This window comes from Sinohyriopsis cumingii, chromosome 6 (genome assembly GCF_028554795.1).
Source record: "Sinohyriopsis cumingii isolate HCF-2022 chromosome 6, ASM2855479v2, whole genome shotgun sequence".
In the NCBI taxonomy this organism is placed as follows: Eukaryota; Metazoa; Mollusca; class Bivalvia; order Unionida; family Unionidae; genus Sinohyriopsis; species Sinohyriopsis cumingii.
The window spans coordinates 156,484,306-156,507,599 of NC_142966.1; the positions used below are offsets into that span (position 1 = coordinate 156,484,306).

General features: G+C 35.9%; 1 protein-coding gene across 2 annotated transcripts in view; it reads right to left on the reverse strand.

Moving 5' to 3' along the window:
* The window catches only part of LOC149798342 (uncharacterized), a 99,804-nt gene that overhangs the window by 67,270 nt on the left and 9,240 nt on the right, over positions 1-23,294 (reverse strand). The window contains exon 1 of one of the 2 annotated variants that reach the window (XM_089963486.1): positions 16,287-16,527. The exons of the other annotated variant lie outside the window; for it this stretch is intronic. The gene's annotated coding sequence lies outside the window, so the exon portion shown is untranslated. Of the gene's footprint in view, positions 1-16,286; positions 16,528-23,294 lie in introns of those variants that run through there. 2 annotated transcript variants of the gene reach the window in all.

The following is a 23,294-nucleotide window of genomic DNA, read 5'->3' on the forward strand; positions in this document are numbered from 1 at the left end:
TTTTAAAAAAAGAAGAAAAAATTCACCTTTATTTAAATTTCACTAATATTGTGAGAAGTTTGTATGATAAATTTTCATGAACATTTTATGAATATAATGATATAGATATTTAATATACATTTTTTTAAGAAATACCATGGTATTGCATCAAAGTACTTGAATTGTTCATGAACCATTAGTTGATGATATTTCAGGAACTTCAAAGATATTATAATAGTTCATAAAAATTCATCAGTGTGTTCATGAACTTCAAGTACATGATTCATCAAAATTCTTGAAGCTCATGAACTTACTTGAGGAACTTTCATGAACACTTCATGATTGTTCATCAAGTCATGACTTTGTTTTCGTAGGGGCGTGACAGTGATGGTGCCTGCTACTTGGATACATGGTCTCAAACTTTCACAAGCAATGGATACATATATATATATACATATATATATATATATATATATATATATATATATATATATATATATATATATATATATATGAAGAAACTTGTTGCAAGCTAGTTTAAATTTACTTTCTGAAACATACAAGAAAGCTTGCGCAAGCTAGTTTTACTTTCTGAAGAAAACAAGCTTGCGCAAGCTAATTTTATTTTCTGAAGAAAACAAGTAAGCTTGCGCAAGCTAGTTTTACTTTATGAAACAAACAAGAAAGCTTGTGCAAGCTAGTTTTAATTTCTGAAGCAAACAAGAAAGCTTGTACAAGCTTGCGCAAGCTTGTGCAAGCTTGCGGTTATATCCAGCTATCTTGCCTAAGCCTGCACTTGCTTGTACAAGCTTGCGCAAGCATCCATGTTAGCTTATAAACATCAAACTAGCTTATCGCAAGCTTACCGCAAGCTTGCCACAAGCTTTCAGCAAGGATGCATTTTGGTTTGGGTTCACTTAGTCCTTGGGAATGGCACTTAGTTCCCATTTCTTTGGCATGATATTGCCAATTATGTAACTATGCTGATGCCGTAAAAAAAATACATTTAGTCCCTTTAAGAAGTCTAATGTGTATGCCTTCACAGCGTCAATCATAATAAGAAGTCTATGGGGTAACAAACTGTGACACATGTGCTGCATTTATGAGGATACCTTTTTTTCTTTGTCATGGTAAATGGCAAATGCAAGCATTGTGAAACAATTTCCATAAATGTTTTAGGCGTTAATACATTGCATCTATTAAGAAGAACCATTTTAGTGGCATAATAATTTATCTAACTATACTGGTCTGTACAAGTTTCCATTAGACTATAATATACAGTGCTCCCTCATTATAACACCGTTCATGGGAGTAAAAAGGTATTCAGCCTTATAGTGAGAGAGCCTTATAATGAAGTATATTAAAAATATATAAATATTTAAAATCACATAATTAATGGGATATATGACAATAACTTCCTGATGTGTGTGTCTCTGTGTGTGTCTGTGTCTGTCTCTGTGTGTCTGTATGTGTGAGTGTCTGTATGTGTGTGTCTTTGTGTCTTTGTGTGTATGTGTCTGTGTCTATTTGTCTGTTTGTATGTCTGTCTTTGTGTGTGTGTGTGTGTGTGTGTGTGTGTGTGTGCTGATAACTTTGACTCAACTGTTCAATTAAAAATCTTAAGACATGTATGCTGTAACTATCAGACAAGCCCATTCAGACCTCTCATTGTGCTTTATAATAGCAACTTGAAACAATGAAGTATAAGGTTAAACAGTATGCACAAGCAACAATGATTTTTCTAATAACAGAAAAAAATTAACAGTTCAGATGGAGTAGAATTTACCTGGCAGCCAGATGATAAAAAGACAGCTCTTCCAAAGTTTTCAACCAAATAATTTGTCAAATAATTACAACAGATATCTCTTCAAATAATAAGACCATCCCATACTGTTTGCCAAATGTATCAGACTGGTTCCAGTGGCCTCATCATATGATAAATACTGTAAACTGTAACAACCCTTAGTACTGTGTCAATCATCTTAATGTTAACATTAAAACCAAACTGGAGACAATAATTGATAAAGCTGTGTGGTAGCATAGAACAAATTATCGCACAGTATTCCTATGAGTCTCACAGTGTTCTGGAAATTGATATACGATGATACCATCATCGATAGAAATGCGTTGTGGACTGGAATCAATAAGGTTCATAATAAACTGAATTTCAAGATTCTCAGAAAGTACTTTTCATATTTTTTCTGCAAATTGTCTTTTCCAGATACAAAGATGCAGAGCTGTGATTGGATCTAATGGTTCTGCAGAATGCTTTGTAAATAAAACAAATTTATAAAATTGTTTAGAAAGAAGAGCCTCAAGGTTTACTGTTTTCTGAACAACAGTCAAGGTTATTCTGTCAGTGGAAGTTCAAAATTAATTGCAGCTTCTGAACAGTTAATACAGAACTGTTTTCATTTTCTTCTATTCTCTTTTGACCAGCAGATGTTGCACTCAATGCCAATCACTCTCAAATGATCTTTACTGCACTTTGTACGAAAATATCTGGATCAATATTTTATTTTTCTCTGCAGCTGCATGTCCATAAAATGTTCCTCTATCCTAACATGTACATTTCTTTGGTTTCCCATACACCGTGTCTTTAACAGCTCAAACAATACACTACACTGATCACATTTTGTTTGTCATAGGAAACTATGCTTCATTTTATATTTTCAACATATTTTCAAGATTTTCACTATGTCTGAAATAATTATAAAATCACACAGCTTACAAAGATTAGGTTCTTGCTTAAAACAACCAAGTTTGTTGACACTTGGAAGTTTGTATCTCACTATGATTTTCCCTATTCTCTTATTTCATTTATTAGTTCATTTATTATTTCATTTATAAGCTGTAACCAAAGTGCATGTTCCAAAGCTACAGGTTGTTGCGAATCACAACATTTTGTGTGGCATACTTTGATGCAGAGACTGAATGTTTATTAAAATGAACAATGAAGAGAATTATTTCCTGTGTATTTTTCATTAGGTGCAGGTGTTTTACTATATATCTACATAAGGACTCAAAGCCTGGGTCATGGTGTGAATTATTTCTCTATTTATGAGAACTTTTGTGCAAATTCCGAGTCAGGGAGCATTTTTTTGACAAGTTCTGAAAAATGATCTGCTACAGTAAATGGAAGATTATGTTCAGCTATCAAGTTGGCAAACAGTGCCTCGCCAAGTTTGTATTTTTTCACATTCAATGCAGATTCTGTAAACATGATTTCAGTGAAGGTGCAGTAGTTATCACCTTCAATATGCTGCATGATGCTTAACGTTGATTTTAAAATCAGCTTTACGGCATATAGAATGCACATTCGTGTGCTGTTACCTTGATACCAACCACTGAAATTCCAGTTTCCATCTAGCACTGAATATTGAGTGCTAAACTGAGTGCTCAGTTTTGGCATATTAGCAATGAGAATTAAGGCACATTCTGGCATCATGACAAACTTAAAACACTGAAACCAAACCATCCTAATCTTACACTGATCAACCAGCTCTTTAGTAATCCTATGATAATCAGTTAATCCCTATAATCCTTTTAGAATTACTTTTGATCATACTTACATAATGTAATCCACTGGGCCAACACAAGTTTGTGCTGGACAAAACAGCACCCCATATGAGCAATGCTTTCTGTGCCTTGCACTCAGAAAAAAGTCTGTGAAAGCCCCTCTCCCCATTCCACTTGACAGCTGGGGGAACTGCCCATATTACCGGTCCCGTAAGATGGCCTAATAATTAATGTCAACAAACTTTGAATACTTAAGCTAACCAAATCTACCAAGAGAATTAATGGGACGCTGATTTTTTGTTTAATGCTACTTCAAAAATTAGCAACTAAGTCATCTTTCCCAGCTTAAGCCAGTTTACAGTCATGTGATCACAAGTAACATTATCATAACAGGGTCTCATCAGACCTAACAGAAACAAACTATGGCTATAACTCATATAGTTTGGAATATACCTGTTTGCCTATTTTGTGCTATATTATTTATATCTCATCTGCATAATCAGTTGCTGATTACATATATCTATGTAAAAGAAGACATTCCAAACTTTTTCCCCATATACAATGTAAGTTTTTTACAGATCCTATAAAAGCCACTTTTGCACAAAGTTTCTATGATGCTTTTGGTTTCAGTCTGGATGCCAGTGAACAATCCAATTAGTTCCGACTGGTGGTTATTATTTTGCCCTGGGCTTGAACAAATAATAACTGCCAGTCAAAACTGAATGCAACATATTTCACTGCATGACAAACTGGATGTGTAGCTTTCATATTTGATTCAAGTAGACAAGATACAAAGCAACAGATAAACTTTACATAAAAGTAAAGTATTATATGATCATTACAGTACTTAAATCATATATGGGGAACAAATCTGGAATGCCTTCTTTACACCAATATATGTTATCAGTTGCTGAACATGCCGAAGAGATTAAATAATTAACAAGAAATGTGCAAATGGGGGGGGGCAAATTTTGAACAACATAAACTATTCATCTTAAGTTGATGAATTCTCAATTTAAGGGAAAAAATGGCAAATAACTATTAATAATTTATGACTGCTAAAGATTAAAGTAGCTTGCATATGGTATTATAGTTTTTTATCTTCACTTTATGTATCGATATGGGCATCAATATGGAAAAATTATGAATAGACTGATTTATCAATTGTTTTACCCCTACTGGAAGCAAAATGGAGGACACATTGGAAAAAAATAAAATTTTCAATAAAAAATTTTGAGTACATAAGGAAGGACAGGTTAGTTGGGAGACACCGTGCATCTCAGAAGAAAACCCTTCTGTCTAGGTGGTTCACATGTATGAGTACAAAAGGATAACATTTAGTCAGTAATAAATTCCATACTAGTATCTCCATCACTTGTTGGTAACTCCTGCAGTATTTTACAAAAAGGTCACTAAAGAATATATTTCATATGTAATATTACATTAGCTGACTTTCTGGAATAAAAATGGATGGATTTAACATCAGAGACAGTCATTCAAGCCATCCTGTTATTCAAATCAAGACCTCATTCTTTGTATTTGTGTAAGTATAAAACTGTTAGGGATATTGTGGGTGACACTAATTCAGAGAAAATTCTCAACTGAGTTGTGGTGGCCCAGTAGTCAGCACGTCCGATTCAGGCCAAGATGGGCCCAGATGCAGATCCTACCTAAACCTGGGCAGGTCAGCTGCCATGGTATATGCTTACATAACACAACCCTTCACATGTTGATGTTAAACACAATGAGAAACCCAACATGATCTCCAGCAATACATTTCTAAACTTAACATGTATAAAATGACAACAAAGTAGTAAAAGAATATCCTCATTTCCCAGATTCTCTGTAAACTCCAACAGTAATAGGCTATTTTTCATTGTACAAGATGAACATGACAGTGAAATAAACCTTTAGAAATAAAAAATTCCAGTTTTCTTTCAACCTGCTGAAATTTCTAAGATTGTTTTTGTTTTCACCCAGAAAAATTTCAGGAAACTGTTTCAGGCCTTATTACCTATGCCAAATGTCAATAATTGTTAAAAATTATGCAGCAAAAACCAAAAACAAAACATACATATCTAGCAACTACTATAATTTCTGTGTCAGGCGACTACAAACCAAGGAAGTGTAAGGATGGTTTGATGGATTAGATAGATGTAACTGTGGAAAGTGAATAATCAGTACAATAGGGTTTCCCATAGAAACTTTTGGCATGCTAAGTCCTTTCTCCTGGCTCCATGTCCCTCTTGGTATTCTTGCCTTCTTAGCCTGAGAATTTTCCTCAGCATTATGCTGACACAGTCTACTTTTAGTACCACTTTCTGTCTGGCTCTACTGTAAGAGCATCAAAAAGAACAACAAAAGAAACACACACAAAAAAACAATAAAATAATAATAATATGATAAATGCAGGTCCCTTGTTTTTATCAAGGGATGCAACTTTAAACTGACTTTCAGAAGGATTATTACCATGCCATTTTTATATTAAGTCACACTTATCATGCATCTAGAGTTTAGCAATTTGGGCTCTGTCCCCCTTAAGACTGAAAAAAGGGGAACCAATGTGGTCAAAGTTGGGACTTCAAAATACAACATCAAGAAAGAGTAACTAAACATGAAAGCTGGACAAGAGTACAGTAATGAATCCCTTTTTTCACTATAATTAAAATATGACAATGAAAATCCATATTCTCTTTCATTAGCAGATGTTTTAGTTTGTAATCATGTTTCCACTTTCCAGTTAAAACAATAACAAAAACCTGAGGCTGCATTTTCTCCAAACAGTCAATCACTCATTATGTCCATCCTTAAGATCTGAAACAGCAACGACTGTGTTGAACTTTTGCTGTCACAAGAATGTACCACTGAAATAAAGAATCTCCATGAACACTTCCAGTACAGACTTGTTCTTTGAAATTATAACAAGAAGTAATGAATCATCATACTGCTTAACTTCATGTGTGATGCACTGGCATTGCTATTATTAGTGTCACGTCAATCATTCAAAATTCATCAATGGACAAAAACAATTAGAATCAATATCTACTGGTGCATTAAGCAAGTAGTCAAACAATTCAAGATATCAACCCGGATATGTAAACTGTTGTTGCTGTAGGGTTTAATGCCATTTTTCAGCACAAGATAGACTATACATGGCGGCCAGTATTAATGGTGGAGGAAAAACCAAGGAAACCCCCGGAAAGAACCACCGACCCACAAGAAGCTACTGGCAAGCTGTCTCACATACCCACATTAGCCGAATCTGAGACTCGAACCCATGCAGACAGAGGTGAGATGGCAGTGATCCGTAATGGATAGCGCTTTAGACCACTCGGCCACTCGGAGCCCTGATATGTAAGCTGGAAGAGCCAATGTCTTACTGCTATAACAATCAGTGTTGTGCAAGCTCTGTTCCGACAGCGCTGATAGGGGAACTGAAAGATTTTCAAGAATATCTCACATAGCATGAGAGCCAGCATTGAGAATATTTACATTATTTATATTATATTTACACTCATGCCTTTTATCATAATGAGGTAAATCCTGGCACAATAAAATGGTAGTGTTTTCAAATTCTTTTAATTGTCATTTCATTTATTTGAAAAGCAATGTTAGCCATGGAATGCTATAGTTGACCGAACTAAGGCATATTTTCTTCAATGAAATGAACATGTCTTGCCACATTCCACTGAATGTGAGAAGACATGTTCATTTTGTAAAGAATGTGAAGTGGTTGTTCAACCAAATTCAGCAGTCCTTGGCTACCATAGCTCTCCAACCAAAATAAATGGCAGCAACAGTGTACAGAATCAAAATGGATTTTTGTCTACATCTTGGAAACAGAACACATGATTCATGACAATTTCTGCCCAAATATTATTTTCTGCATGATGATGCCAACACAGCTCCAAAATCAATTTAAGCGGCAATTTTACAATTGTGGGTCATAAGTGTAACCCTATATATTGAGGGGGTAGGACACAATGCAATAATATTTGTTACAAGAAATTCTTCTGTTCAACCTGGGTCAACACAATTTTAAGATTGATCACAGTGAATGTGCTGTAATAAATGGGTGATTTAATTAAGTATGTAGGTCTGAGGTGGTACTATTAAGATGCTGGTAAAGGAAATAGCATCTGTGAATAAAAATAATGTCTCATCATGGAATATCTTGATCCAAAATTGTTTTGACAAGCAAAGTGGTTACTCAGTAGGTTCTAACAAGAAAATTTAATGGATTTATGTCACCAGCCTACCATGGTGAGGTCACAAAAGTTCTCAATAATGAAATCTATGACCTTTAAGAAAGCTGTCAAGTTACCAAGCAGTAATGGAAAGTAACTAAATTTCATTACCCTATATCAAGCAACATTAACACATTAACCCCTAGCAACAAGTTAACGTGGCAGGAGATAGTAGCCTACTGCTGAGCTCGGTAGCGTCAAGGTGATGCATGATACACTAAAGTGGGTGGCATTATAGAAAGGGAGACAGATGTAGCTCTACAATGATACCAAATAATCTGGAATTTCTAGTTGCACTACAAAATACAAAGGGAAAAACCTCTATTTTTGGACCAGAATTTTTTCTACTCAAAATTCGCCAGTGGTCTCAATACAAAAATAATAGCTCCATTTAGCAAGAAAAGAAAACAAAATTCAACTTTTACCCTACTGGTCATGTGCTAGCCAAATAACCAATTAAAAACGATGTTTCTAACACAACTAGGCAGTATATTATTGAAAGATCACCTGGGATTTGGTGTTTTCAGATCTATTCAGAAATAGCTTTCAAAATGTGTTTCCTACGCAAATTTCAGGCGAAAATGACATAACTTTCTTGGGGTTAATGTGTTAAAGAAAAAGTACAGAATAAGGAATACAATTTTTATCAAAGATGTTAATAAAAACTTGACTGTGATACATGAGATGCCATAAGTGTACCATGAGAAACCTTAACATATTGACCTCTGATATTTACCTTGAATATAATACCTCAAACGTGCAATGCAACATGTCATCTTCTGGTGATAGCATATAAATACAACACACCTTCATCCATTTATCTCAAACAGCTGTCAAGCAGAGACACTAAGAAATATTCTGTCAATAAATATGATCATCCATGAAGAAAAATACTGATCTAAAATAAAAAATAACTGCTAATTATGGGGCACAGCAAATAAAAGTCCATTAACTCAGCATCCGTGCATGTTGCATTGTTGCATCATGACATAGTACCCATGTTCCAGGCTCTGTGGTGTCATCAGAACTGTGATACAACAAAACAGGTGCTTGCACAAAAAACAGAAATATGTAGTTTTACTAAAATACAAAGCAATCAAGACTTTCTACTCTCATTAAAATATACTGCAGAAAAAAACTAAATTGAGGTCAACAAATCTGCAGGTTGTGGAACCCAAGTTTGTGTGGAGATTTTATACATCCTGCCATCAGATCCAACACAGAAAACCAACCAACTGCAAAAAAAGGAAGTTTGAGATTTGGAGAAAAAAAGGATAAATGGGTCCAACAACCAGAAGAAAAATAATAAATAAATAAATAATAAAGAGGTGCAATTTCCCCCCACCCACCCCATCTGCTCATGCACACACAAACTAGCTGATCAAAATCATTGACTATTTTCCAACTAAACATCTGGCAAAATAAAAATATCTATGAAATATATATAGTTATATAAATATTTGCAGAAAAACATAAGAAATGGTTTCGTTTCTTGTTTATTTGAATGCACCCAGGAAGGTGCATAGGGTCAACAATTGGGAGATATAGGACAAACAAATGCAGTAAACCCACGAGCCTGTGCTCAATGTACAACATCGCCAACCCCCTATTTTAAAGTGAAAATGAAAATAATCTCCCAGTCAGTTATGATCAAAATTATAGCACAGCAGGGTACAATCCTTAGGCATACAGGTAGATTGTGTAGGAGTTACACATGAATACAGCAACTGATATACTGTATATACTCGCGTATAATACGAGTCCAACTGCAAACTGTACAGACCCAGATATGCTGTTGCATAATGTGCCAGCAGATCTGGGTCTGTGCAGTTTGATAGGAGTAATCAAAATAACAAACAACAAAGACCCTGATCTCCTGGTACATTATGATATGGCAGATCAGGATCTTTGTTGTTTGCATTTTGTGTTGACTTGTAAGCGAGCAAAAATGGTAGACGTTAAATAACTTTAAACAAAATTATGAAAAGAATCTTAACACTGACACTAATGCAGATGTTATGACAGCAACATACCATATTTTTCTTGCTATCCCTATGATGACTTAACAAGCAGTAGGTGAGCTTGCCAACATAAAATTGAAATTGTTGTCCTTTCAACAGTCTCTGCCAAAAACTGCCAAAAGTCAAAATAAAGCTCCTTATGAATTTTGCAGTTCAATTTTCTTTGATAAACTCCAGTGCTGATAATCCAGGTAAACTGACAATCCGGTCTCTCCTAAGAGTAAAACTTCCTTTGCAACATCTGTTTGTGAGACTGATAAGGCTTGCTTTCAAGTCTGTGGACACTATATCCAAGATGTAACATCATTATCATTATGCCATGAATCAATGTACCACAATAATAAACTATAAACAAAATTACTGTACACACTCACTTACAAGTTACACCCATCTGCAAACTGCACAGACCCAGATCTGATGTTGCATAATATCTTGGCAGATCTGGGTCTGTGCAGTTTGTCAGGACTAATCGGTAAAAACAAACAACACAGACCCTGATATGTGCTAGGAGACTTATGTGCCTTCAGAATTATTGGGGGAGGAGTGCAAACATATAGTGATCAGCTATTAAGTTTTATGGATGTAGGCAGGCAGATCTGAGTCTATATTGTTTGCTGTTGAACCTGAGTATAGAGGATACATGTACTTGTGATTACTTAAAAATCAATCCTCCGTTACATATGATTATGATTACTGATAACAGTTAAACAGGTTTTGCGGTACTGTACAGATTTTGTAACAAGCATTTCTTTCTTTGGAATATGTACATCAAAACTGTGAACAAACTTTCTCTTACACCAAAAAATAATATTAAATTTCCATATGAACTAAGTACCATATCTCCACATTCTGAACTTAAAATACATTCCTAAAAAAAAAAGATGCAATGAATGAGATTAAGTTTCATATACAGGAAATACAACCATGCCTTACAAATAAACATATGAATAGTACCCGGTATTCATAGTTTAAAAATGGATTTGCAAAAAATTGTTTTTCTTTACTTGAAACCTCTGTATCAGATCAAGAAATAACACGAAACGCTGCTTATCGAGTTGAAGATTATACAGGCTGTTCAGCGATATGAAAAACCACTCCCAAAAATGTAACTCAAGATTATCTAGACAATGAAATTTGTGTTTTATCAGATTTCACATTACAGACCTATGCTGCAGCCAGTATATTTTTTGTACGAAGAACCCCGGATAGAACCAGTGACCCACGGGAAACTAGTGGCAAGCTTTCTGCTATACCCACACTGGTCAAGCCAAGACTTGAATTCATAAAGAGAAAAGTGAGATGTGAGTGGTCTGCAAAGATAGTGTCTCAGATTACTCTGCCACCCAGGAGCCACATCCAGAAAAACAACTGTGCAGACATTGTCTGCAAATCTCAGCAAATAATCAAAAGATTTCTGCATAATTATATAAATCAAATTTTTTGCAAACATTACACCAGAAAATAATCAGAATACAGTAAAAATGTAATGAACACCCAAAAGAAAAACATAAAGTGCATTGTCCTTTGTAAGCAGGTGTCCCTTCTACAAAGGCAATCTTACAAACAAGCGTCCACCTTTTTGTTGATACAACCTTTTATCTAGCTAGAAAGATAAAAATGTTAACACTGCTCTTAATCTAAAACACTTTAACAATAATCTTAATCAAGCATGAGGATAGACATCAAGTCATGCATTAACACTGATCGTAATCTAGCATGTGGATAGACATCAAGCCATGCATTAACACTGATCTTAATCTAGGATGTGGATAGACATCAAGCCATGCATTAACACTGATCTTAATCTAGGATGTGGATAGACATCAAGCAATGCGTTAACACTGATCCATTTCTAGCAAGTGGATAGACATTAAAACAGGCATTAACACTGATCTTAATCTAGCATGTGGATATACATCAAAACATGCATTACCACTGATCTTAATCTAGCATGTGGATAGACATTAAAACATGCAATAACACTGATCTTAATCTAGGATGTGGATAGACATCAAGCCATGCATTAACACTGATCCATATCTAGCATGTGGATAGACATCAAAACATGCATTAACACTGATCTTAATCAAGCATGTGGATAGACATCAAAACATGCATTAATACTGATCTTAATCTAGCAAGTGGACAGACATCAAAACATGCATTAACACTGATCCATATCTAGCATGTGAATAGGCATCAAGCCATGCATTAACACTGATCTTAATCTAGGATGTGGACAGACATCAAAACATGCATTAACACTGATCATTTCTAGCATGTGGATAGGCATCAAGTCATGCATTAACACTGATCTTAATCTAGCACATGGATAGGCATCAAAACATGCATTAACACTGATCCATATCTAGCATGTGGATAGACATCTAAACATGCATTAACACTGATCTTAATCTAGGATGTGGATGGAAATCAAGCCATGCATTAACACTGATCTTAATCTAGCACATGGATAGACATCCAAACATGCATTAACACTGATCTTAACCTAGCATGTGGATAGACATCCAAACATGCATTAACACACTGATCTTAATCTAGCATGTGGACAGACATCAAAACATGCATTAACACTGATCTTAATCTAGCATGTGGATAGACATCAAGCCATGCATTAACACTGATCCATATCTAGCATGTGGATGGACATCAAGCCATGCATTAACACTGATCTTAATCTAGCATGTGGATGGACATCAAGCCATGCATTAACACTGATCTTAATCTAGCATGTGGATAGACATCAAGCCATGCATTAACACTGATCTTAATCTAGCATATGGATAGACATCAAGCCATGCATTAACACTGATGTGATCAATATGTCGAACTGCTGCCAAGCCAGGCTCAATCATGAAGTAATGGGCTCATAAGAATCCATTATAAACAGTTCCTTAAATAGTGCTGCCTGCTCCAGTAACTCAGGTTTTTACTGTACCATCAGTTGGAAATTTTCCATCAGATAATTTTTTTAAATTTGCACTTGGTATACTAATAGGCATCTCAAGACCCTTTTGATTTTACAAACACACTATATAGCTCTACTTACCTGCCAATATTAAATCAATTTCATACAAACAGCTCACCTAGAATAACGAGACCACTCTCTTCAGAAATCAGTCTTGACACAGCCATCAGTGGATCATAAATAATGTCTCTGTTCTGCATGTAGCAATGAGTAAGCCAATCTGACAAAAGCTTAGCACTGTAGGAAGCCTCACCTGAACAAAACTAGCACCATTCACTCAGGGTTTTCTCTTTGTCACACAAATCCCATTATGTACAGTTAGGCGCATGTCCAGAAATAACTGCAGCAGAAATCTGTCTCCAATGTCATAGCAATGGTTTCTAAGGTTACTGTAATTCTAACATCATGAAATGTAAATATCTTAAAAAGAAATCCCTATAAATAAGAAAACTAAATTGCAAAAGCAGTGAAGAATCAATTGTCATTCAAGAACATAAAATAAGAACTTAGCAAAGTTAATATCTCTGCTGAACTGAGAAGGTAAACACAGAAATTCTTCCTGTCACTTACTCTGGCTGCATCACTTCGATGGCATAAATAATGCAAGTTTAATAACATAAATGATTAAATTTTGACAATGATAAAAAAAAAATTAAAATTCAGCACAATGACACACAGTTTATATAGATTCATATCCAGAATTTATTCAGAGTGAGTTATAGCCAAACTTAACTCACCATTGTCACTCTTTAAAAAGTATTTGGAAATGCAAATTTATATCAATCTGATTAACAACAAGATCTCTAAGATTTGACATATACCAAAATGAAGGTCATCTTAACTTGACCTTTCAATTCCCCAATCAAATTACAGCTTTCACATTAATAAAAGTGAAGAAAAAAACATACATTGGAACAAAACATTTCTAACACTGACAATACAATACTTTATCCAATAGGCTACTAGAATAAATGGACCAGAATTCCAAATGCCACCAGAGCATGGACCTTTGTGGTACCATTAGGCTCTGGTTATTATAAGCTGATCACAATTTTAACCAGAGTGAATATTAATGATACTAGATTTTTTTCATAAATTGATGGCTATTTTTGGACTTTCATTGCATTTTAAAACTGTATGTTTGATGTACATTTATAATCCTGTATTTTTTATTTCAAATTGAATGTTGTGTAAAACACAGTACATCCATTCAAAATGTAACATGTAAATCTGAAGCGTTTATCTTCCAATATTCATTCACTTTAAATCTTCCATTATGTAATAATACAATTTAGTAGTAGATTGCATGGGGGGAGGGGGAGGGGGGGGGACAAAAAATACTTATATTCCCCATTCTTTCAAAATAATACAGTGAACAGCCTGCTCCATCTTTAATAGTCCTCTTTGTAGAAATCAGCTTGACTAACCTTGGAAATTACTAACCTGAGGGTCTCAATGACTTGACTAACCTTGGAAATTACTAACCTGGGGGTCTCAATGACTTGACTAACCTTGGAAATTACTAACCTTGGGGTCTCAATGACTGGAACTATACTCACGGTATGTGGCACTGAACTAAAGATTTTGTGCAAAAACCATTATTTCCTTATCAGACTCACCATGACCCCTGACCTTTTGACTCCTGAATCTAATGGTTGCTTCTTCACCCAAAGTGCAAACCAACCAGAGTTTGGTCAAATAACTTACTCTAGATATAAAGTTTTTCTGTAAAGTCCTTTTGTCTTTGAGCCACAATGACCTCAACATTTGCCATTTTGACCCCATAACAATAGACCACTTCCATACCTTAAATGTAAATCCTCCTTGCACTCTGGTCAGTTAATCTGTGGTTTAGAACTACAGTTGTTATGCACAGACCACCCTCCTCCTTTCAGTCACAGTACACCTTGAGCTGTGACCTTTTGACCCCCAAATCATTATGTTTCTTCCTTAAGTGCAGTTTCATTCAGGTCTTTGATGTAAAACTCAAGCTTCTGTGCAGAAACAATTTTTCTTCTTCCAGCAAGAATGACATAGACCTTTTGACTCCAAAACTGATATGATTCTTCATTACTCCAAGTGCAAGTTATCCTCTGTGTGTGTATGTGTGTGTGTGTGTGATTTGGACTTTAAAAGTAGCTTTAAAAAAATTTCAGTCATATCGCTATGATGTTTGCAGTGTGGCAGTTTATACTGATGTCAAGCACTGGGGCATCATGCAGCCATACAGAAGAATAATCACAATTATATATAAAAAATATCTTTTAAAATATAAAGGGATGTGGGATCCCATGCCAAAGGGAAGTGAGATCCCATGCCAAAGGAAGGTGGGATTCCATGCCAAAGGGAGGTGGGATTCCATGCCAAAGGGAGGTGAGAACCCATGCCAAAGGGAGGTGAGATCCCATGCCAAAGGGAGGTGGGAACCCGTGTCAGAGGGAGGTGGGATCCCATGCCAAAGGGAGGTGGGATCCCATGTCAAAGGGAGGTGCGATCCCATGCCAAAGGGAGGTGGGATCCCATGCCAAAGGGAGGTGAGAACCCATGCCAAAGGGAGGTGAGATCTTATGCCAAAGGGAGGTGGGATCCCATGCCAAAGGGAAGTGAGATCCCATGCCAAAGGGGGGTGAGAACCCATGCCAAAGGGAGGTGAGATCCCATGCCAAAGGGAGGTGGGATCCCATGTCAAAGGGAGGTGGGATCCCATGTCAAAGAGAGGTGAGATCCCATGCCAAAGGGAGGTGGGATCCCATGTCAAAGAGAGGTGGGATCCCATTCCAAAGGGAGGTGGGATCCCATGCCAAAGGGAGGTGAGAACCCATGCCAAAGGGAGGTGAGATTCCATGCCAAAGGGAGGTGGGATCCCATGTCAAAGGGAGGTGGGATCCCATGTCAAAGGGAGGTGGGATCCCATGTCAAAGGGAGGTGGGATCCCATGCCAAAGAAGTTCTGAAGACATGTCAAGTAGCATTATGAAAGTACTGACTTTTATTTCCAGCTGATACAAGGATACGACAACTCCAGAAAGAAAAACTGGATTGTGTTCTCCAAAATCAGGCCAAAATAAATTTCATGTGAGAATGGGGGTCACAGGTGATAAATACTGGCAATAGCATATATCAAAGGACATATTGCTATATTGTATAACTTGTCTCCTAATGTTCTTTTACTTAATTGATTTGTAAGTATTAAGAGAAAAGTCGATCAATTTTAAATCTTTAATCGAACAGAAAAAACAAGGAGAAAAGTCAATCTATTTCAAGTGTTGAATCATACAGAAAAAACAATGTAGAACTAAAATTCGACAAAATGGTGGCCTTTTTTTATATTAATTTCCTGATGCTTATTTTCATTTCATAATGAAGACCATAATAAAAAAGAACGAAATATTATCAGAAACAATTTTTTATTTTGTACCCATAAATTTAGTCCACAGCATTTTTATGTGAAAACAAAATATTCATCTCTATGAAGTGCGAGAAAGACAGACAGACATGACACAATTGGATGTATGAACAGAAAGATAGATACCTGACAAAAAACACAGTCACTCAGCATTCATAAGTAATGTCTTGCACATAAACTCAAAGATAACACTGCGATTAGACACTGGGTGAGCCTTCTGAATCTTAAATCACCTTTGTATGCACACATAGCATTTAGCAGTGACAGCTTCATGTTTTAACCAATCAGAATACAACAAAATGAAGTCATATAATGGTTTTAAGCTGTTACAATCCAAGGTCAGCGGTTATTTTTATGGTCTCAAGGAGAGAAAATCAATTTATCTACAGCACACAGGTTTCCATCACAACATGAAAGGTAAGATACAACATGTGGCATGCAAACAATGCAATCAATGCAGTCTGACTATTTTTTCCAATCAAAGGAACAAACTTTTGCACTCAACATGATGTCTTGTTCTTGTGACATAGTAATAGTAAATTGCGGGGGGGGGGGGGGGGGTACTGTATTATCATATCAGTAGCTAAGGTAAACCCCCTCTCAAAAACCGCTTGATCTTGTCATCAAATATACTTAGCATAGGCAACCCAACAAAATCTAAATAAATTAAAAGACAGGAAATCTTGCTGAATTTTAATCTTGGTTCATCTGAAATATTGCCAAATTGGAACGAAATTTATTAAAACAACATGATAAAATATGAGCAAGTGATAGCACTGAAAAATTAAAGATAAATTAAATTTATAATGAAAACAAGGCATGCCAATTCCTGCCTTTAAAGTAAACAAAAGTAAATTTATATCAGTCAGAAACAAATATTGCAAGATCAATTTAGCCTAATCTCATATTTCACATCATGCACATTATGACATTATAATCTTTGTCACAACCCCGCTACTGTATCATAAATAATACTGATCCACTACGGTATTTTAAATAATACTGCTGAAGGTGTGCATTAAAATTTAATGACTCACGATCCCCCAGTCAGCAGTTCCAACTCTCTAAATACATATAACAACTCAAGGTTGAATAAATAACACTTCTATCAAATATACGAATGCAAGAATTTCATGGACATAAATCTTCAGCTCAATATATCATAATACAATAATGGCCGGATTGACCAAATGCCCTTTTCTCTTTACTTCATGATATAAAAATTACTGTCCTATTGTGAGAGAGTCTCTGTTCAGTGAGTTTTTCCCAAGTACTCATCTCATTTCTCTTCTTACCTCCTTCCTTCCTCTTCCTCCTTTTCTATACACTGTGCTTCTTGTGTTCACACTTGAAGTCTCCACGGTTTCCTTATTTTCTAGGTGTCGTCACTTCATACACCCTGGAATATCTCAGCACCAATTCTCACGGCACCCTGGGAGCTTCCTTTGAAAAGCTTGTTTACCCAGTTCAATTCCCTTCTTTTTATGAGTTAAGTCTCGGAGTGGCTTTTAGCTAAAAAATTCCCTCCTCAACATAAGCTTCATGCTTTAATAGACAATTCGTCTCTCTCCCCCGAGAATTAGCAGCTCACTGACGGGTCTGTGTGCATTTACAACTAAGAATTCAGCATTTTCCTGCCTAAAGTATTGGCCCCTCCCAGTGGAAGATCTAGCTTCTCTCATCACTAACTAGTCAACATGCCTACCGTTTGATGTTCTTTCTTCACACCATCTTGGCGTGCTACGGGGTATCCAGCTGGAATATGCCCTTCGGCAGAAGCCCCGCTTGTACAAGAATTAAATGTCTTTGAAGCCAATTTAGAGATACAAAATTATGTAACTTCTAGTAAGACGTCCAGCCAACATGCTCTGATTCTGCAAAATTCTGCCTTTGGTTCGTTACAATCTTGATAACAACTCATGCACATGGGACAGAATCAGAATGTTTCCACTTGATGTAAAGAATCCACAATGGGTACAGGATTTTAACACATATTTTCTCCACACTGTTATCTGCAAATTCTTTAAACAAATACAGTCTGGACAGGCCAAAACTATGTTTGCAAAAGACAGGTTTCACTGCATCATTGCATTTCTGCTGTGATAAGCAGAATGACCTTTTAGTGTACATTTCTGAAGGAAGGTGATCATGAAAAAGACTTAGATTAGAGGAGTCTACCTTAATTCACCTCTTCCTCTGTATTGCACTGTTCAAGGAAGCCATAAAAGTGACTGAGATTAGAAGTGAGGCAGTCTTGTACTGATGAATGCACCAAGGAGCTAACGTTCAGTGACTAATACAGGGTATCCATCTAAAACATGGGTCTCAAACTCAAACCACCCTGAGGGCCACATGAGAGCCTTTTCAATTGCCCATGGGCTGCACCACCTTTGTTATCTCTCATGACTCCCTGTGACACCAATCATTTTGCAGGCCACAGGATACGGCTTGGCGGGCTGTGTGTTTGAGACCCTTGATCTAAAATCAAATTATAACTGGTTATCATCAGCCAGAATATAAACAAACCTAACATACCCCACCCCCCCACCCCAATTTTTTTTAATAAATAAGAAAATGTTACATATAAGTTAAGTAGAAATGATAAAAGAAAATCAAGACAAAGATTTTACTTACGGCTGAAACATGTTATGAAAGTAGGACACAACCCATGTACATTTTGAAAGAGACATCAGTATACTAATGGGACATGCAGTTCAGTACCATTGTATCGTGTAAGTGGTGAATGGCTTATTCATCAAAAAATAGCTCACCCCAAAAAATTGGTTATCTGGAAAAATTGTTCCACAAAATAAAGCATCAAGAATTCATGACTTGTATGTAGGCTCAAATAAATGCTTCATCAATTATGTAAAATCTGTCACACTGTTTAGTATCAATTCCAATATCTGCTCTGAAATGCTTCATCAATTATGTAAATCTGTCACACTGTTTAGTATCAGTTCCAATATCTGCTCTGAAATGCTTCATCTATTATGTAAAATCTGTCACTGTTTAGTATCAGTTCCAATATCTACTCTGAAATGATTTATCTATTATGTAAAATCTGTCACACTGTTTAGTATCAATTCCAATTTCTACTCTGAAATGCTTCATCTATTATGTAAAATCTGACACACTGTTTAGTATCAATTCCAATTTCTACTATGAAATGCTTCATCAATTAATGAATTATGTAAAATCTGTCACACTGTTTAGTATCAATTCCAATATCTGCTCTGAAATGCTTCATCAATTATGTAAAATCTGTCACACTGTTCAGTATCATGAATTCCAATATCTACTCTGAAAAGTTACATCAATTATGTAAATCTGTCACTGTTTAGTATCAATTCCAATATCTACTCTGAAATGATTCATCTATTATGTAAAATCTGTCACACTGTTTAGTATCAATTCCAATTTCTACTCTGAAATGCTTCATCTATTATGTAAAATCTGTCACACTGTTCAGTATCAATTCCAATTTCTACTATGAAATGGTTCATCAATTAATGAATTAAGTAAAATCTGTCACACTGTTTAGTATCAATTCAAATATCTTCTCTGAAAAGTTACATCAATTATGTAAAATCTGTCACACTGTTTAGTATCAATTCCAATATCTGCTCTGAAATGCTTCATCAATTATGTAAAATCTGTCATGCTGTTCAGTATCATGAATTCCAATATCTACTCTGAAAAGTTACATCAATTATGTAAAATCTGTCACACTGTTAAGTATCACTTCCAATATCTGCTCTGAAATGCTTCATCAATTATGTAAAATCTGTCACACTGTTAAGTATCACTTCCAATATCTGCTCTGGAAAGCTTATTGTTCATGCCATTCAAGTTAGATTCCTGAGGGACTGAAAACAGGCCCAAATCCCAACGCACATCACATCCAAATAATGCAGATAGCCAAGTAGCAGAAATTTATTCCATAATATTTTACTCCTAATTTCACGCATTTATTCATAAAATAATGCACTCAGATCCCATTCCTAAAGACCCAAGACTGCAATGCACTCAGGTCCCATTCCTAAAGACCCAAGACTGCAATGCACTCAGGTCCCATTCCTAAAGACCCAAGACTGCAATGCACTCAGGTCCCATTCCTAAAGACCCAAGACTGCAATGCACTCAGGTCCCATTCCTAAAGACCCAAGACTGCAATGCACTCAGATCCCATTCCTTAAGACCCAAGAAGCCCTGTACAAGTCAGCTTGTAAAGAGAGGTTTTAATGTAAAACTGACTAATAAACTAAACTCAGGTTCATTGCTGCTACGATGGAGAATCACTAAATTTATGAGAAACAATTGAACAAAGAAGGTAGACTGCAAATATATCTTGCTCTTTTCTCATGACAATTATATCAATGACACTATACATTGTACAATGACATTCTCTATACATTTTCATTTTCCTGCAGCAAATATCTTATGCATCTACCGTACTTGCTTATAAGTAAAGTCCAACTGCAAACTGCACAGATCCAGATATGCCATCACATAATGTGCCAGTAGTTCTGGGTCTGTGCAAGTTGTTAGGAGTAACTGTAGAACAAACAATATAGACCCTGATCTGTTGGAACATTATGCTACAAAAGAATCAGGATCTTTCTTGTCTGCAATTTGACAAACTTATAAACGAGTATGTATATATATGGCAAATACATACTGATTGGCTACCAAAAATCAGTTTGGTTCTCTGATTACAAAACTCATAGATATGTATGGCACAATAGCGGAGGACACAGCAGTTTTCATGAAACTGAAGCATGACCATTCATACCTATATAATAGAGCACAGTTTTCATGAAACTCTAGCATGACCATGCATGCCTATATAACAGAGCACAGTTTTCATGAAACTGTAGCATGACCATGCATACCTATATAATAGAGCACAGTCTTCATGAAACTGTAGCATGACCATGCATACCTATATAATAGAGCACAGTCTTCATGAAACTACAGCATGCCCATACATACCTATATAATGGAGCAGTTTTCATGAAACTTGAGTATGACCAAGCATACCTATATAATAGAGCAGTTTTCATGAAACTGTAGCATGGCCATGCATATCTATGTAACAGAGCCCATTTCCAGTCCAGATCTATGACATGTTGTTAATGGCAGTGTGGGACTGAATAGTGATGTTCTTACAACTCTGACCCCTACCCCTATGTCTGACACAAATGCAGACCATCAGGATCAACCTTGTCTTGTTTTGGGCAAAGTATATTTAGTGGATGTGCCTGCTGAATGCAATTTTTTTGTTTTCTTTCATATCCATTAGGATATGGATAAGATTTCCACAGCTTCCATGGCACATCACAGATTGTGTTGAAAATAATAAGCCTTCTTTTCATACATGCCAAAGTGCCATGGCACTAAATTCTCTTACTGTTGTCGTTTTGGGTTTAATGCCATTTTTCAGTACACAGTGGGATAAACATGGCAGCCAATATATTTGGAAAAGAACCTGGAAAAACACTGGTAAAAAGCACCTAACCATAGGAAGCTACTGGAAAGTTTTCTCACATACCCACATTGGATGAGCCCAAGACTTGAACCCACGCAGAGTTGAGATGTCAGTGACCGTTAAAGGCACTTTAGAACACTCTGCTACCTGGATCCCCACCTAGTTCTCTTAAAAGTTAACATGGAGCAAAAACAACAAATATATTAATGTTAATCATACATTTTATTTACTTGCAAATAATGTAGGTTCAAATTTGCTCTGCAGCTTTGGACTTTGCAAAGAATTTGAAAGAAAAAGAGTTTTCCTGCTTCTCCTCGCTTGTAATCATCATTTTATAACAAAATGGTGTATCTTAGGCACTGTTAAAAGAACGTTTAATTCCTTTTCTTTTTGGTGTATGATTCATGGGTTTAATTTGGGTCCAAGAGGATACAACTTGGCTTGCATTGATTTGAATAACTGTTAATTTTGTGTACTTTGGACTAGTTCAAGTACATTTCTTGAGTACACGTAAGAAGCTATTTTTATCATATGTCTGCCTTTGACAGCATGTTGTTTCAATAGCACCATATATCAAGGCATTTTTATCACATGTCTGCCTTTGACAGCATGTTGTTTCAATAGCACCATATATCAAGGCATTTTTATCATATGTCTGCCTTTGACAGCATGTTGTTTCAATAGCACCATATATCAAGGCATTTTTATCATATGTCTGCCTTTGACAGCATGTTGTTTCAATAGCACCATATATCAAGGCATTTTTATCATAAGCCTGCCTTTGACAGCATGTTGTTTCAATAGCACCATATATCAAGGCATTTTTATCATAAGCCTGCCTTTGACAGCATGTTGTTTCAATAGCACCACATATCAAGGCATTTTTATCATAAGCCTGCCTTTGACAGCATGTTGTTTCAATAGCACCATATATCAAGGCATTTTTATCATAAGCCTGCCTTTGACAGCATGTTGTTTCAATAGCACCATATATCAAGACATTTCAGTCACAGTACATCAAAGTAACATGTGGATATATCAACGTTCATTCCACTGTGCTTGTAGCAGATACAACATCACCTTAAATATCTACATCTGTCAGAAGTATTTAGTAATGGTAGAATAGAACCTTATTTGACAGAATTGTAAGCCACAAAGTTATTGTAATAAAGCTGAATGATGATAAACTATTGCAAGACTATCACAGCATCAAATTATACCAGCAATAGTAGCAGATCAAGAAATCAATGTTAGCGAATGCATGATTGGATTCGAAGAGGACAGAGGTTAAAAGGTTATCTACACCCCAATTCTGGGTCTAGGACTAAAATCCGGTGAGAGTTGAGTGTCAAGGACCCATACCTGAGCACATTTTGTGGGACAGCATTTTTAAACAAGCATCACGTATGTAGTAGTCATTTGCTATTGCTGGTTGTACATATTTATTTTGTAGTGCCATTAAATTCAATTCAACAATTTATGCATTTCCAAGAACAATGCAAAATATCACTCAAATAAATCAATGCATGTAAAATTAGCAATTTTTGTTTTCAATTAACATGCAGGGATGAAATTAATCTGGACTATATTGATGTCATGTGTGTGGGGGTGTGTGTGGGGTGGGTGTGTGTGTGTGTGTGTGA